The sequence below is a fragment of the Panulirus ornatus genome, chromosome 49 (genome assembly GCF_036320965.1).
Source record: "Panulirus ornatus isolate Po-2019 chromosome 49, ASM3632096v1, whole genome shotgun sequence".
NCBI lineage: Eukaryota > Metazoa > Arthropoda > Malacostraca > Decapoda > Palinuridae > Panulirus > Panulirus ornatus.
The window spans coordinates 9334343-9352224 of NC_092272.1; the positions used below are offsets into that span (position 1 = coordinate 9334343).

Genomic DNA, 17882 nt, shown 5'->3' on the forward strand with positions numbered 1-17882 from the left:
CATACCATCTACAGGGACCACGAGTCAGGTGGTGATGCCAGATGGTGCACCCACTGACATACCATCTACAGGGACCACGATTCAGGTGGTGATGCCAGATGGTGCACCCACTGACATACCATCTACAGGGACCACGATTCAGGTGGTGATGCCAGATGGTGCACCCACTGACATACCATCTACAGGGACCACGATTCAGGTGGTGATGCCAGATGGTGCACCCACTGACATACCATCTACAGGGACCACGATTCAGGTGGTGATGCCAGATGGTGCACCCACTGACATACCATCTACAGGGACCACGAGTCAGGTGGTGATGCCAGATGGTGCACCCACTGACGTACCATCTACAGGGACCACGATTCAGGTGGTGATGCCAGATGGTGCACCCACTGACATACCATCTACAGGGACCACGAGTCAGGTGGTGATGCCAGATGGTGCACCCACTGACGTACCATCTATTGGGACCACGAGTCAGGTGGTGATGCCAGATGGTGCACCCACTGACGTACCATCTACAGGGACCACGAGTCAGGTGGTGATGCCAGGTGGTGCACCCACTGACATACCATCTACAGGGACCACGATTCAGGTGGTGATGCCAGATGGTGCACCCACTGACATACCATCTACAGGGACCACGAGTCAGGTGGTGATGCCAGGTGGTGCACCCACTGACATACCATCTACAGGGACCACGAGTCAGGTGGTGATGCCAGGTGGTGCACCCACTGACATACCATCTGCAGGGACCACGAGTCAGGTGGTGATGCCAGATGGTGCACCCACTGACATACCATCTACAGGGACCACGAGTCAGGTGATGATGCCAGATGGTGCACCCACTGACATACCATCTACAGGGACCACGAGTCAGGTGATGATGCCAGATGGTGCACCCACTGACATACCATCTACAGGGACCACGATTCAGGTGGTGATGCCAGATGGTGCACCCACTGACATACCATCTACAGGGACCACGATTCAGGTGGTGATGCCAGATGGTGCACCCACTGACATACCATCTACAGGGACCACGAGTCAGGTGATGATGCCAGATGGTGCACCCACTGACATACCATCTACAGGGACCACGAGTCAGGTGGTGATGCCAGATGGTGCACCCACTGACATACCATTTACAGTGACCACGATTCAGGTGGTGATGCTAGGTGGTGCATCCACTGACACACCACCTGTAGGGACCATGATTCAGGTGGTGTACCCACTGACACACCACCTGCAGGGACCACGAACCAGGTGGTGATATCAGTCAGATAGAACACCCACTGAACACACCACTTAGAAAGACAAAGACTCACTAACCCACTGATAACCTATTTCGATGAACCAAGGTTCCATTGGTGACTGTAGGTGGTAAACCCACTGACAAAACCACCTACATGAAATCAAAGCAAAGAAAATTATCATAAATACGACAATTTATGGAAGTCTTTGGTGTAGCTGTTAGCTTTCCCGACCACGACGCATTCACAGGCCACCTAGGGTCGAGGGCATAGGTTCGAATCCTAGATACGACAGTCGACCCACAGTCAACCCAGCTGCTCATCTACCTTTAGGTGTTGGTCGATAAAATGGATACCTGGCTCAGGCTAGGGTATATAGGCCTTTGACTAAGGCCTCAGATACCCGTGGCATCTCAGCTAACATAAAAAAGAAAATGAATGTATTAGTCTTATTAGAGTAGTGGATCAATGGAACGTACTTACACACACGAAAATATATGAAGGACAAAAATTTCAGTAGATGGTGTGCCCCATACTGCACGAAACAGGTAATTTCAAATAGGTAGTCACACAGAATACGAGTTAGACACACACACACACACACACACACACACACACACACACCATCTCATCTTCGAAAGAGTTCGACTCGCTTAATTTGCCACTTCTTACCCATCTTCGTGCGCTGGGCGATTCCCCTGTTCTCCCTTTGCTATTTTCATCACTATCTCTCCTTTCTCCCTCCCTCCCTGGCCTTACGAGACTCCCTTGGCCCAGCGAGACTCTCCCTAGATGATAACGCCTCTTGGCTGGGGCCAACAGACCTTCCCCAGCCTCTCATCACGGGCGGATAGCCACCCAGCTGATGGCACAAGAGTTGGGGTGATCATCGAGGGAGGATGGAAGATAAAATCTGGAGGATGGGAGAAGTGGGTGACCAGGGGAGCAGTGGGTGACCAGGGGAGCAGTGGGTGACCAGGGGAGCAGTGGGTGGCCAGGGGAGCAAGGGGCTACCAGGGGAGCAGTGGGTGACCAGGGGAGCAGTGGGTGACCAAGGGAGCAGCGGGTGACCAAGGGAGCAGCGGGTGACCAGGGGAGCAGTGGGTGACCAGGGGAGCAGTGGGTGACCAGGGGAGCAGTGGGTGAGCAGGGGAGCAGTGGGCGACCAGGGGAGCAAGGGAGGTCAGAGAGACGCAGGAGAGGTGAGGCTCTGGCAGGCAGGAACCAAACCTTATTTTTCTTACGTCAGCCGAGACGCCGTGAGCGGCTGAATGCCCGCGTCAAAGCCATCACGTTAACGCCATTTTTCCATATATATATTCGCCGTTCCCCGCGATAGAGAGGGAGCGTCAAGAACAGATGACTGAGCCTTTGAGGGGGAAATCCCCATTTGACCCCCTTCTTTGCCCCTTCTTTTGGAAACTTAAATAGAAGGGGGAGAGGGGGGGGGGGATTTCCAGCCCCTCCCCACACTCCCAACCATTTTAGTCACCTTCTACGACACGCAGGGAATATGTGGGACGTATTCTTTCTCCCTTATCCCCAGGGGAGATGTCCTTACCCGTCTGTTCCATTTCTTTTATAAAACCAAAACTTTTCCTTCTCCTTGGAAGGACACATTGACACATCCCAACCCTAAGAAAGGGTGACGGTTCTGCCACCTCTAACTGTCTTCCTAATACCTTGACATCTACTATTTCCAAAGTCTCTGAGTCCCTCCTCAACTCCCATATCCTTCAACACCTCGAAAATCACAGTCCTCTCTCTGATCACCGGTATGGTTTCTGTAAAGCGAGATCCACTGGTGATATTATTTCCTATCTTACTAATGTCTGGGAAAGACATGAGAAGGTAGAGATTTCCAAAAGCTACAACGTGTAAGGAAAGAACTAGGTGTCAAAACGGCCCACCCTTAAGTTGCTGATGGCCACGCAATAATCATGTAACGCCGCAGCTTGCCGACTATTGCGTGGTCTAGCAAGTGGCATGGGGACACAAGCAGCCAGCTCTCGGGAGCAAAAACCAAAGTAATACCTATAGAAGAGGGAAAGTGAACAACATTGCAGCGTAGTTCAAGCGGGTCAAGTTTGGAAGTTAGCCTGGGGCAGTTTATATGTCTGACCGCTCTCGACTAAACTCTATCAAGTAAGTATACAGAGCTAGAACCCCCCCCCAGATGTGAGAGTAGTACTCCATACAAGGACAAATCAATTCCTTATACAGACGGAGCAACTGTTCATAGGAAGAGAAGTTTCGACATCTAAACAGAACACCCAGCTTCATAGAGGCAGACTTAGCTATTCCTGTTATTTTGGAGTGCCCAAGAAAGAGCAAATGTTACAGTAATATCAAGTATGTTTATTGAGTCACGAGGTGGAATTACAGAATCGTCAAAGGAGACACGAGAGTTGTAAGAAGTTTTCGATACAGAGATGCGTAGAAACTGGGTCTTGGAACATTAAATTTAACGTACCCCACTGAGATATCTTGTCCAAGTCTGAATTTATTTTTGAGGAAGCTGTGTCAAGACGAAATGTAAATCGAGTGAGAGAAGAGGAAGCAGAGTTGAAGGATGAGGATGAATGCAGTGTTGAGTCGTCAGCGTATGAGTGCAACGGATTATTTGTGGAGGAGAGGAAACTGTTGAAAAAATAAGAAAAAGTGTAGGGGACAGGACAGAACCTCAAGGGACACCGCTGTTGATGGAGACTAGGGGGAGGCTTGATCCGTCAACAACCACAAAGATAGATCAGCCGGAGAGAAAGCTAGATATGAAGGACCAACGTAAGGGACGGCAGCCAAAAGAGGGGATCTAAGAGATGAGACCCCTATGCCACACCCTGTTAAAAGTCTTAGATATATCAAGGGCAATTACATATGACACCGCAAAACCTTTCAGGGATGATGACCAGACATTCAAAAGATAGGAAAGTGATTCTCGCTTTACAGAAGCCATACTGATCAGGAAGAAGTCTGATATTCGAAGTGCTTAAGGATATTGGAGTTGAGGAGGGAATCAAACCCAAGCTACGTACCCAGCTTATTAGCAAACCCTTGAGGAAGGATGAACAACTAGGTTGACTGTGAACATGCTGCTGTGATTAGGATTCGAATCTACGCGGATTCGAACCCAGCCGGCCCGTGAATGCGTCACAGGATTCTCGCTAACCGCTACACCATGGAGGTCCGGGCTTCGACAGATCTGCTCAGCGGTATAGAAAATGTGTCGCTGGTCAGACGGCCTTGTGATAACTGTGACTAGAAGACGAAGAGGATGTAAGGGATCAGCTTTGATCATAGGCACCTCTCACGGCCTATGGGGACAACAGGCATATGAAGAAACTATGAGATAAAAGAGAGATACAAGGCAATGCGAAGGTCTCCATAGAAAGGGCTTTTGGAGAAAGTCGTGAGTGTCTTTTGCTCGCAGCCAGCCATCATTCTGTTAGTTTTACATGCGAGAGGAGCGAGACTGATGGAGAGACTTTTAGGGTGAGGGGGCCTGGGGCGAATTAATTGAATGGAATGGAGAGCGCATTGACGAGGTCAGTCGGGCTGGTCTGAGTGTGAACCAGAGATAGTCTACTGGAGGGAGAGAGGTCAGGGTGATGGGACAGTGGCTACTCTTGGGACATTCACTGTCTAGTGGACCGAGGGAGAGTTACAGAGGTGGGACAGTGGACCACTAATCAGCGACAGTCTACTGGACAGAGAGAGAGAGAGAGAAGGTTGGTGAGGCCGGTGTAGGTAATACGTTAGCAGACAGCGGATCAGCGATAGTCCAGTGAAGTGGAAGTGGAGTCAGGCAGGGTTGTGGTACGGCGAGGAGTGAGTTAGCGATTAGACAGCGGACTGAAGAAATGTTGGGCAGGTTGATAAAGAACATGAGACATTGAACAACGGACCAGCGAAAGTTTAGTATTACAAATAACAGTTTGTTAAACGTGACAAACTAATCTCCATTTCCTCACGCCCCACAACTAAACGTTTAACCAAACTCTGGTCACTGTTTCTTTCCTTACACTTCTTAGCTTTAGAACTCTCTACCCTCTTATGTCTTCCCCCAAACAACTATGAACTGTCACATCGTAAAAGACAGGTTTCTTTTACGCTTCCTACAAAATTTGCAAATGCTTTTCCTTGTCTTAGCTTCTTCCTCTTTCATAATCCTCTTTATACTTTAATTAAGGCCCGGCACTGATGTAGACTTTTGTCCCCGACTGAAGCCTTGAACATAAAGGAAAAACACTAAAAGCATCATTTCTCACCCTACCACTGACTCAAACTCCCCACACCTCTTAAAAGGGTATTGCATCATTCTAATGAATTACCATCCAAACCCATTACACAGAAATGCCTTTTTCCTCTATCACTTTTTAACACTTTTAAACACCGGCAAGATAAGAGTGCTCAAATTATCCTGCTTTATCTTATGGATATATCGACTCGCAAATCCATCTCCGACCTGGCTAACATATCAGTCTTGTTGCACTTGGGGGACGCAATCACCCACGACACATCTTGACAAGGACCTACCGAGAGAGGATCTGATTGAGACAAGCGACTCCACCACCTGGCAACGTTGTCCAGTGGACCTGGGAACACTGTCAGCGCGGGGACTAAGTCGCCGTGGCTCGGGGACCTAGGAACGTTGTCCAGTGGACCTGGGAACACTATCAGCGCGGGGACTAAGTCGCCGTGGCTCGGGGACCTGGGAACGTTGACCAGTGGACCTGGGAACACTATCAGCATGGGGACTAAGTCGCCGTGGCTCGGGGACCTAGGAACGTTGACCAGTGGACCTGGGAACCTGGTGACATCGATTATGAACACAGGAACACTGGATCAGGGATCTGGGGAGCCACGTTAACACGGGGATGCTGGAATGCTGTCTCGTGGACCTAGAAACGTTGATCTGGGGGAATTTTTGAACACCGTTAGCATCAGGACGTGAAAACGTTGTTAGGGGACTTGGAACGTTGGAAACGTTTGTGGTGGGGGAGGGGCACGAACGTCAACGTAAGGACCTGGGAACGTTGGCTTGGTGTCCTGGATACGCTGGAACACAGACCTGATAATATTCGGTCCTCAGAGACCTTGATATATTGACGAAGTGCTCTTGGAACCTATGAACAGAGACCTGGAAGATGGCGGCTTAGGGAAATATGAACTTTAAATCAGGGGCCTAGAAACGTTGTTTTAGGGACCTGGAAACGTTAGGAACGTTATAATCCTCCGAAGTCAGTAGAGTCACAGTGCTGGAACTGCCTTTCGGAGCCCAAGACTATGTAGGTGCTCGACTCCAGTATGTGGTGCTGGAATATGAAGATGGGCATAATATATATATATATATATATATATATATATATATATATATATATATATATATATATATATATATATTTATATACATATATATCAAAACCTTCTAAGCAGTACGATCCATCCTTCTCTGTCATTTGCTAAAGCTAGGTAGCGAGCCTTGTCGTCAGTGGAGTGCGTGTGTGGAATTCATCCCTTGGTCAGCACGTAATTTAATCTCCCTCGTGTGTGTGTGTGTGTGGCACAGCGTAGCACAGCCAAGGGGCCGGTGAGGGCGCACGTTTTGGCTTCCTGACACTTGTTTACAGAGAGAGAGAGAGAGAGAGAGAGAGAGAGAGAGAGAGAGAGAGAGAGAGAGAACAAAAACGAGAGTGGAAATCTTCAAGGGAAAATGTCTCTCACACTGGCCCACCCACCCACCCTCCCACACACCCAGCGTCCAGAAGGGACGTGTTTGGCATACGGGAAATGCCTTAATGTTGTCCCACATCTTCCCTTGCGCTCCTGCCTTTCTCCTCCTGTGGCATGTGTGTGTGGGCGGGAATCAGTTTAGTCTGTGGGTGGAGAAAGGTGTATCGTGTGGGTGGAGGTCAGTATATTGTGTGGGTGGAGAACGGCGTATCATATGGGTGGAGATCAGTTTATTGTACGGGTGGAGAACGGTTGTATCGTGTGGGTGGAGGCGAGTTTATTGTGTGGGTGGAGAACGGTATATCATGTGGGTGGAGGTCAATTAATCTTGTGGGTGGAGAACGATGTATCGTGTGGGTGGAGGTCAGTTTAGTCTTCAGGTGGAGAACAGTGCATAATGTAGGTGGAGGTGAGGTCAGTTTTCTTTGTGGGTGGAGGTCAAGTAATTTTGCGGGTGGAGAACGGTATAGCGTGTAGGTGGAGGACAGCATATTGTGTGGGTAGGAAATAATGTGTTGTGTGGGTGGAGGACAGTGTATTATGTGAAGAGATGACAAGGCAATTTATGGGCGGAGATGTGTGAGTGGAGGTCAGAGAACTGTGTGGGTGGAAGACAGTACAATTTGTGGGTAGACAGTACACTATGTGGGTGGATACACTATGTGGGTGTAGGAGAGTATCTTGTCTGAGTGGACGGAAGCACACTGGGTGGAAGACAGTGTGCTTCATGAGTGGAGGACAGTACACTGTCTAGTGGAGGACATTACCCTGGGTACAGAGAGGACAGTACCCTGTGTGGGTGGAGGACAGCACCCTGTGTGGTTGAGGGACAGTACCCTGTGCGGGTGAGGGACAGTACCCTACTTCGGTGGAAGACAGTACCCTGTGCTGGTGAGGGACAGTACCCTGTGTGGGTGGAAGACAGTACCCTGTACGGGTGGAGGACAGTACCCGGTCTGGGTGGAAGAGAATGCACTGCCTGGATGGAGGACAGATGTAGGTTTAGAGTCCATTATCTGAGCGGAGAAGAGTGTGTACCTCCTCGTGAGTCAGGACTGATAACATAACATTCAGCCACTGATATCTTCACAATTGCTGATATCTGGAAGCAACATTGCACCCACTCCGTGGTGCTCAAGTTGCTATTACTTCTCATTCCTTCAAGTTGTTCACTGTGGTGCTCGTCACTGATTCTCTATATTGAAAAAGGAAATAAAATCGTATATCTTGTCAAGCTGTACACTGTGGTGCTCGTCAATGATTCTCTATATTGAAAAAGGAAATAAAATCATATATCTTGTCAAGTTGTACACTGTGGTGCTCGTCAATGATTCTCTATATTGAATAAAGAAATAGAATCATATATCTTGTCAAGTTCTCATTCTATTCATTAAATTTTTTATAGGGAAGTAAAGCAATCGTTGGTAGGGGTCACAGGATGATTTAGTGAGGGCCATTTGCCCCTGATATGGACGCCTCCTGGGTTAACTCGAACCCAGGTACAAGCTGTCGCCTGTCGTGGCTGTGTTGTGTTCTAACCCCCGTCTATCTACGAACCAGAGGAAGGTGGATGAACAGCTCTGGGTGTGTGTGTTGCCTGCATGCGATGGAGGTCGAACCCGCGCTAACAGATTAGCAGTCACTATTGCTAACCACTTCACCACACAGACGCGTAAAGGCTTCGTATATTCAGGTCTAGATATACGACATGGATCATTTCTCCTTTATTCTCTTTCATGTCTGTGCTTGATTGATCTCCACTCGCTCGCCTTTCTGGGCTGAGTATGCTGTATCTCTAGATCTGTTGTTGGGCGTCTTACAAGTTCCGTCAGGATCGCTGATGCACAAGATGGGTTTCTTACGTCTCCCTTTCACTCCGTACTTGACTCGACACTTTCCGTTCCCTCACTTACTGCCGTTCTCGTCTTGCTATTTCTGTGGTCGCTCTGGCTTCCCAGACCTGATGGTTCTATTGTCTAGGTCCTCTTCAATCTCTCGTTTTCGAATCTTATGCATTTTTCCTTTGCGTCTCTGCTGTAATCCCCCCCCCCCAACCCGGTGGCTCTTTCCTTGTATATCTGGGAGGGAGAGAGAGAGAGAGAGAGAGAGAGAGAGAGAGAGAGAGAGAGAGAGAGAGAGAGAGAGATGGGAGGGAGGGAGGAAACACATTTTAGCCTTGTAACCAAAGAATCTGGTCAGGGGAGAAAAGATTTTGCAAAGGGGGGGATGACCCCTCCACCTTCCACTAAGGGGCATCCTCCCCGGGGGGGGGGGGGGGCAGCAGCGAGGCACTGATGGCGGAGGAAATCCTGGAAGCATTCCAGAACGTGGGTCGCGGGAATCGACCACGAGAAACCAGTTCCGGGAACAAAGCGAATGGCCTGGAACAAAAGTAAAGGAGAGAGAGAGAGAGAGAGAGAGAGAGAGAGAGAGAGAGAGCCAGGACCCGAAGGGAAACAAAATCCAGTGGCTAGAACAAGACCCATGTAGATACAAGAGTCTCAGAACGGAACAAAAGGTACGCGGGTGGAGCTGGAATGGAGGGTCATGGGATGGAGGAGGAAGGATCATATTCTGGAACAGAGATGATCAGAGGATGTGGACCTCACCCTCCACGAAGTGGAGCGGGAGGTTATCATGGGATGGAGGGAAGGGGAGGGGGTATAGGAGACGTGTGTGTCCCTCCCTCCCGTCTCATCACGCTTAATCAGCGTCATAACTTCAGCAGGTCACGTCTCCCCTTGGCGTCTGCTTGCCTTACATAACTTCTGCTTTAAGCAGGACCCGCAAGCAGACGATTATTAAGACAAGGGAGAGAAAATATGAAAAGAGGTTGAGAGAGAGAGAAAAAAAAAAAGATCGACTCCATCATTTTCTGAGGGACATCCACCTTAGGCAAAGAGACGAAACCCACCCTCAGGCCTCAGGCCAACTTGAGCACCTCAGATCCAACCTCTCTGACCTCCTGAGCAGCCCCACCACCGTACCCTCCAAGTCTCATCAGCACCTGGAAGAGGTGCCATCCTGTTCCCCCTGACCTCTGGGGAGGGGATTAAATCCTCTCGTCAAACTAGCTCCTCGGTAAAGAGATCCGATCCTTTGCTGAAGAAAACCGAAATACTTCAGATCTCTATTAGTAACCCGTGCGGAAACGCAGAACCTCCTGATAAAAAGGATTTGATTCTTTTATAGGACGACAGTTATAAGGGAAGTAATCCGATCCTTACGTGAGACTACAGTACCTCAAAGGGGATTCGATCATTCTAAGGAACCACAGCCCTTCAGAGAAAGAGTAATCCGATCCTTACGTGAGACTACAGTACCTCAAAAGGGGACTCGATCATTCTATGGAACCACAGCCCTTCAGAGAAGGAGTCAGACCCAGTGGGGGAAAAATGACATCCCCTCACACGAAAGGATCGAATATCAACGTAAGAAAAACTATTGTCATAAGGCACAATGTTGAGGTGAAGCCATCTTCCACTGAGGAGGGAGGGAAGTTGGCCCTCACTCCCTCTGGGAAAATCCTGATCGGGCATCTCGCCACTGACTGACACTGAATTATCATCCGGGTGTTTTGGGCTTCGTTGAGAACGGCGTTGACGATGATCGGGCAAACCAAGACCCCGAGATGACAGCGACTGTCAGGATCATTTCAACGACATTCCGCTCCGCCATTCCCCGTGGAGAACGATGCACGGAGGCCGGAGGTGTGGCAATTAATAGAGTTAGTGAGATCATCCCAGGAGTCCTCAGGACACGGGGTTGAAAGTCCAGGACTGCGAAGCGAGAGAGTCCACGCATTTTCATCCGTGGAATCTGATCAGTAAGCTTTAGTGACCCTGTGTTAGTGGCTGGTATTTCTTCTGTCTTGAAGCTGTGTCTGTGGATGTGGCTCTGGCTGTGTCTGTGTCTGTGACTGTGGCTGTGTCTGTGGATCTGTCTGTGGCTGTGGCTGTCTGTAGCTGTTGCTGTGCCTGTGGCTGTGTCTGTGGCTGACCCATACTGCTTTCAGGGACGTTGTCAATGTAATGCTTGTAGGAAGTTCCAGTACCTGTGACCTGGATGGTGTCCAGTGACCTGTCCCTAGAACCTGTGACCAGGATGGTGTCCAGTGACCTGTTCCTGGTTATGGAGAGAGAATAGCTTCTTTTTGCCTAGGAATAATAGCCATCTGAACCTCAATTCTCGCCTCAAAGTTCCTAGCTACTGTAGAGGGTCATGACCCACCCATAGCTATCGAATTAACCTCCTTAGTGAGCTAAGTCTTTCACAAAACAGACTGAAATGGTGAGAGCCTACAACGCCCTGTTGCTGCCGTTTGCTCCCCGTTATCTGTTGTATAATGATAGTAGTAGTTGTATGACAGTCGAAGTAGTTGTAATGAAAATGATGAATACCATAATGATTAATGAATTTAAAATGCCGAAGCTTAAAGCAAACTTTCACCTCAGTTTTCAGCGATCAGTCCAGGTCCCCGGAAGGACAGGTCCTGGAATTCTGGAAGAATTCACCGTTCAATACACACCAGACGAGTTTCTTAACAATGCCTCACAGAAGTTCAGATGGAGATGGACCCGCGTCCTGGACGTATGAGGTCATTTCATGTTACCCCACTTCGGTCCTCTATCACTCTCCCCCTCATTGTCCCTCTGGGTAGTTTATCTTTTTTTAGTCTCTCTCTCTCTCTCTCTCTCTCTCTCTCTCTCTCTCTGACCCCATTTTAACTCCGTCCTCGTACTTCACTCTCCGTCTGCTCCCGCTTCTTACCCCCACCCTCCTCCTACATCAACTCCAAGCGTCGCTTTTGTTTCATGCGTCGAATCAACCACTCTCTCATCTGTCCCTTCATTTTTTTCCTCCCTTTCTCTTCTTCCCCCTAAGCCCAACGCATCATTCCTGCCACCCCCAAGACCTCAGCTTTATGAATTCCCTCCTTTCTCACCACCTCGCATCGCGCCTCTGTTTGTCTTTTTACTTATTCCGTATCTCCCGCTTGGTGTCGCCTGTGTGTTTCCACAGCCACCACGATAAAGTATCTCGCTCCAAAACCCCTTGTTAATGATTCGCTCGAGAGCTCCGTGAGGAGAAGGGAATAAGACACATAAAGAGATGGAAGACCTCTGGCAGGAGCTCCTCTTACCATACCGCTGAGGTGGAAAAAAAACACACAACAAAAACAAGACGGATAAAGACGTCGAAGTAAGTCGACGTCTTTTAGTCGTTCGTATCGATTTGCTTGGCTTCGCCAGAGGGAGCGCGAGAGAGAACTCGAGGCATTACGATTGGTTAATCGTTTTAAGTCGCCTCCCGAGTAGCTCTGGGGACACAAAGGCAGCAGCAGACCCCGATGGAGAGAGAGAGAGAGAGAGAGACTTCATTGTCCCACAGAAGTAGAACGAGCGAGCGAGCGGGCGGGCGGGCAGAGGAAGGGGGCGAAAACAAGACGAAAAAAAAGAAAAAGAAAGTAACTGTGATCATCAGTCGCCACAAACAGAGGAGAAGCGAAAGCAATAACACATCCGGGCAAAACACCGAAGGCAATCAACATCAAAGAACGACCCACACTTGGGATACATAAAATCCCGGAAGTTTTGGATGAAAGCAACAGATGGAAGTCTTACAACATCGGACCTCACGGATGGAAAATGGGGGACATCGTAACACAATTGGTTCCTCTGTTCTGGAGCCAAGGCATCATTGTTCCAGTGTTCAGAAAACCTCCTCCCACGATGCAAATGACGCCTTCCACTGCCATAGAGAACCTTGATGTTAATGGCAGGACGCAGGAGAGAGAGAGAGAGAGAGAGAGAGAGAGAGAGAGAGAGAGAGAGTCCGAACTGACTAGTACAAAATCCTGGGAGAGGCGTTGGACAGATCCACGCCAGCGCCTCGGGAAACGTGTTAAGCCAAGGGCGTCTAGTTCATCGCAGAGAACCGCTCCAGTCACTCATGACCTTCGCTAGGGGCTCGGGTAAATCGGTTCCCCGTCACCCAGCCACCACGACAGTTTTAAACATTTACGTACCTGACGATATGCCACAGCCTCCTCCCTCAGACGGGTGCAACTCGAAGTCGAGAAGACTCGCCACTACTGAAGGTCAGAGATCCGTTGAGACGATTGCATAAGTTATACTTCGAAAATTTCGCCCCTCTGACTGATGGATCTACTACCCCACGCGTGACTCCTGTGAGGGTTCCTGCCGTCGTCTGGAGCTTCGCTTAGTGACAACTGGTGATCTGATTTGTGCCCGTAACTAAGACTTAGTGTATACCCCAAAGCTCCTCCTGTGAACGGTAGAGCAAAAGAATTACAGAAGTTACTAATTGTCTAAGTCAAACTCCAGTGAGTCAGTATTACATAGGTTGTTACAAAGCTCAATTCACTGTAGATGTTGTATTACATACATCATACATGACACAATCGCAAAGAGTGGATGTCAACTTGAAATTTCAGGTATTGTGTTATTAACAGCAAGGAGTTGTGACATTTCTTGCAGGGTTTGATTTGACCTTGCCTCCTTGTGACCCATTGGCCCATCGTCTCATAAATGAGCTCACCTATAAACTTTATTTATGTCGGCTGAAACGGCACCGAGAAGCCCTATTTTCATTAACATATCTTCGTTGTATATCAACTGACTGTTATATTTCTTTCTTGTATCTCCCCTGATGATGTAATTAATACACGAAAGTGCACTTGGGAACTTATCGTGTTTCATTTCTCCGTGGACTCAAAGGAGTATATATATATATATATATATATATATATATATATATATATATATAATTGGAGGTGGAAAGATGGAGTGAAAAAGATTTTGAGTGATCGGGGCTTGAACATGCAGGAGGGTGAAAGGTGTGCAAGGAATAGAGTGAATTGGAACGAAGTGGTATGCCTGGGTCAACGTGCTGTCAATGGATTGAATCAGGGCATGTGAAGCGTCTGGGGTAAACCATGGAAAGTTCTGTGGGGCCTGGATGTAAAGGGAACTGTGGTTTCGGTGCATTATTACATGACAGCTAGAGACTAAGTGTGAACGAATGGGGCCTTTGTTGTCTTTTCCTAGCGCTACCGCGCACACATGAGGGGGGAGGGTGTTGTTATTTCATGTGTGGCGGGGTGGCGATGGAAATGAATAAAGGCAGACAGTATGAATTATGTGCATGTGTATATATGTATATGTCTGTGTGTGTATATATATGTATACGTTGAGATGTATAGGTATGTATATTAGCGTGTGTGGACGTGTATGTATATACATGTGTATGAGGGCGAGTTAGGCCATTCTTTAGTCTGTTTCCTTGCGCTACCTCACTAACGCGGGAGACAGCAACAAAGCAAAATAAATGAAATAAATATATATATATATATATATATATATATATATATATATATATATATATCGTAGCCTGAGCCAGGTACCCATATTATCAACCAACCCATAGGAGTAGATGAACAGCTGAATCAACTGTGAACCGAATGCCGCAACCAGGATTCGAGCCTATATGCTCGAGCCTGGCCATATCCTTTGAACATTCAATTCAATGACAAGTCACAACCAGATGGGTCACTGCTATTCTTCCAGTCTCATACATCCACATTTATATCATAAGATAAACAGCGAGGGTAAATAAAGTAAATGGCAAATACATAATTTACAGACATTCATTCCATGCGTCGGGAAAGCAATCCAGTTAGGAAATATTCTATATTTTCTTCGTGTAAAATATTTGAACATCTGAGTGAAATGTTTACGTTATGACAAGAGATATTGAGGCCTCCGTGGTGTAGTGGTCAGCGTCGCTCGCTGCGATCGTGTTCAAGTCCTTATTCGTGCAACTGGTAGGTTGATATTCACTTAAGCTTTGCATGCTCCCAGCAGAAGTGGGCCGATGAAATAGAACTTGCTGTAGGCTTGGGAAAGTCAATGGCTGACCTAACACTCGACAGCATCTATAAACAAAGCGGGGACGTCCGTAGTGTATCGGTTAGCGTTCCTGACCATGACGCATTCACGGGCCGCCCAGGGTAGACCGCATAGGTTCGATCCCTGGTTGCCACAGTCAAACCAGCTGTTAATCTACCCCTAAGGGTTGGTCAATAAAATGGGTACCGGGTTCAGGCTAAGGTTTGTGTGTATATATATATATATATATATATATATATATATATATATATTCCTGAGTCCACGGGGAAAATGAAACACGAGAAGTTCCCAAGTGCACTTTCGTGTAATAATCACATCATCAGGGGAGACACAAGAGAGAAATATAACATTCAATTGATATACAACGAAGAAACGTAGCTACGACCCCATTTGGTAAACATGCGATTGTCCAAGACAGACAACGAGCGTATCATAATCTATTATATGAACAAGAAGGTGAACTTTTACAAATTTTATCGATCAAAAAGCTATCCAATTTATATAGACCATCACTAACAGTAAGATTATAATTCTTTGTGCATTTAATGATAGAAGATTCAATGATGTTTCTCATGGTACTGGAGTTAAAGTTAATAACAAAGGTGGCATTACTCGAGTCATTACAATGATCATGGTTTTTAACATGATCAAACAAGGCATTTGATTCTTGTCCCGTTCTTATATGATATTTAGGTTGCTTAAGTCTAACAGAAAGATCCTTACCAGTCTGACCAACATAAAATTTATCACAATTTCTACATGGCACTTTATAGATGCGCCCGGGAGAATTTTCTGGCGAGTTCCTGATTATGATCCTAAAGTTTTATGTTGGTCAGACTGGTAAGGATCTTTCTGTTATATATATATATATATATATATATATATATATATATATATATATATATGCATATACATTTATATATATATATATATATATATATATATATATATATATATATATATGCATATACATTTATATATATTTTTTTTTTTTCAAACTATTCGCCATTTCCCGCGTTAGCGAGGTAGCGTTAAGAACAGAGGACTGGGCCATTGAGGGAATATCCTCACCTGGCCCCCTTCTCTGTTCCTTCTTTTGGAAAATTAAAAAAAATTGAGAGGGGAGGATTTCCAGCCCCCCGCTCCCTCCCCTTTTAGTCGCCTTCTACGACACGCAAGGAATACGTGGGAAGTATTCTTTCTCCCCTATCCCCAGGGATGATTTATATATATATATATATATATATATATATATATATATATATATATATATATATATTATCCCTGGGGATAGGGGAGAAAGAATACTTCCCACGTATTCCCTGCGTGTCGTAGAAGGCGACTAAAAGGGGAGGGAGCGGGGGCTGGAAATCCTCCCCTCTCTCTTTTTTTTTTTTTTAAATTTTCCAAAAGAATTAACAGAGAAGGGGGCCAGGTGAGGGTATTCCCTCAAAGGCCCAGTCCTCTGTTCTTAACGCTACCTCGCTAATGCGGGAAATGGCGAATCGTTTGAAAGAAAGATATATATATAATGAAATGGTCTTGATCAGAGCCTCGGTTGCCCGTGCCGTCTCAGCTAAAAAAGGAATTCAAAAATGGAGTTTTCTGTTTCTTGCTCGATGCATCTGGGAGAGAGGTGTCCCTCGCCACCTTTGATCACACTCAAGGTAATCCATTCTACATATTGCAGTCGCATCAAATGTATTGCATGTGATATCAGCTGTGAGGTGTTTTCTCCACACCTCTACAACGTAGAAGGTGTATGGGGAACTCTATGTTACAAAGACAAAATAGAACTTCATTTTCTTACCAGTTGATAAAAGCAACATGGATCCGTTCTCCATCAACTGCCTCATCATCTTAATCTTTTCCCCGATATGAAAAAAAAGACGAAAAAAAGAGAAAGAGAAACAAACTCTTGAAAAAAAAAAAAAAGAACCACTATTGTTGTGGGAGCGCGCTGGGTCATCCCTGCCAGACGTCGAAGGGAGCTGTCGAGGTGGGGGAAAAACTTGTTGTCTCCCCGCTTGACCCGCCCTCTTGTCACCCCAGTGGCCTGCCTTCTGACATTCCAGGAAGAAAAAGAGAGTTGCTGTCACGGAAAACGTATCGCACAGCTGCTAATGTGCTGGTGCTGGCCCTCGTCTTCTCTGGCATTGTTTACTAGTGATATTTTGATTTTGTTTTTGTTGTTCTGTCGCCCGTATATTGATGACCTACACATAAAACCTATTGAAGGAGGAGAGACATAAGTGACGTCCCAAAAGGACGGGTCTAGGTGGATGTATGTGGCGATGATGCCAAGGTCGTGAGAAAGATAGAAGACGGGAATTGCATCCATTTACAAGGGGACCTCAACAAGATAAGAATTAACCTGAAACTTGTTTGATGAAATTCCACCTGAATAAGTTGAAAGTAATGAAAGTGGAATACCTATGAAAGGACACCTCAATGTGATTCTCACCCAGCAGCATATAAGCAGCAGGAATCTGTGCTTGAAGAAAGGCTTTGGAGAAGAGCAAAGAAAACGTACAAGAAGAGCAAGGCTTTGAAGACTGGACAAAGCAGTTCGAAGAATACCAAGAAACAATAGAGGAGATCCAGAGGAGCGCGACAGAGACGGTGCCAGAATCATGTGAGCTGACTCACACGAATATGTTAACAGGCGTTAATCTTGCCCCACATGGAAGAGAGAAAAGTAAGGAAGTGATCTGAGCACAGGTTCTTATAAGAGATGGAAGAAACTTGTTAAAAGAAATATAAGGAAATACTTCCGCTTTACATAAGAATGGTGGACGCATGGAATATACTGAACAACATGCGTAAGTTCAGATATATGACAGTGAAATTTCAAGAGACGGGACCCCACGGGTGTAAAACTCCCTCCCATACAGTCAAATGGGTCAATACAACTACACCTACGGAGTGTACTAGTTAGCGTTCCTGACCTTGGATCAGCATG

At 46.8% G+C, this 17882-nt stretch overlaps 1 long non-coding RNA gene across 1 annotated transcript in view; it reads right to left on the reverse strand.

Moving 5' to 3' along the window:
• Positions 1-17882, reverse strand: part of LOC139764270 (uncharacterized) — an 86505-nt gene that overhangs the window by 16929 nt on the left and 51694 nt on the right. The window contains exon 3 of the long non-coding RNA XR_011716338.1: positions 13018-13277. This is a non-coding gene — a long non-coding RNA (uncharacterized lncRNA). The remainder of the gene's footprint in view (positions 1-13017; positions 13278-17882) is intronic.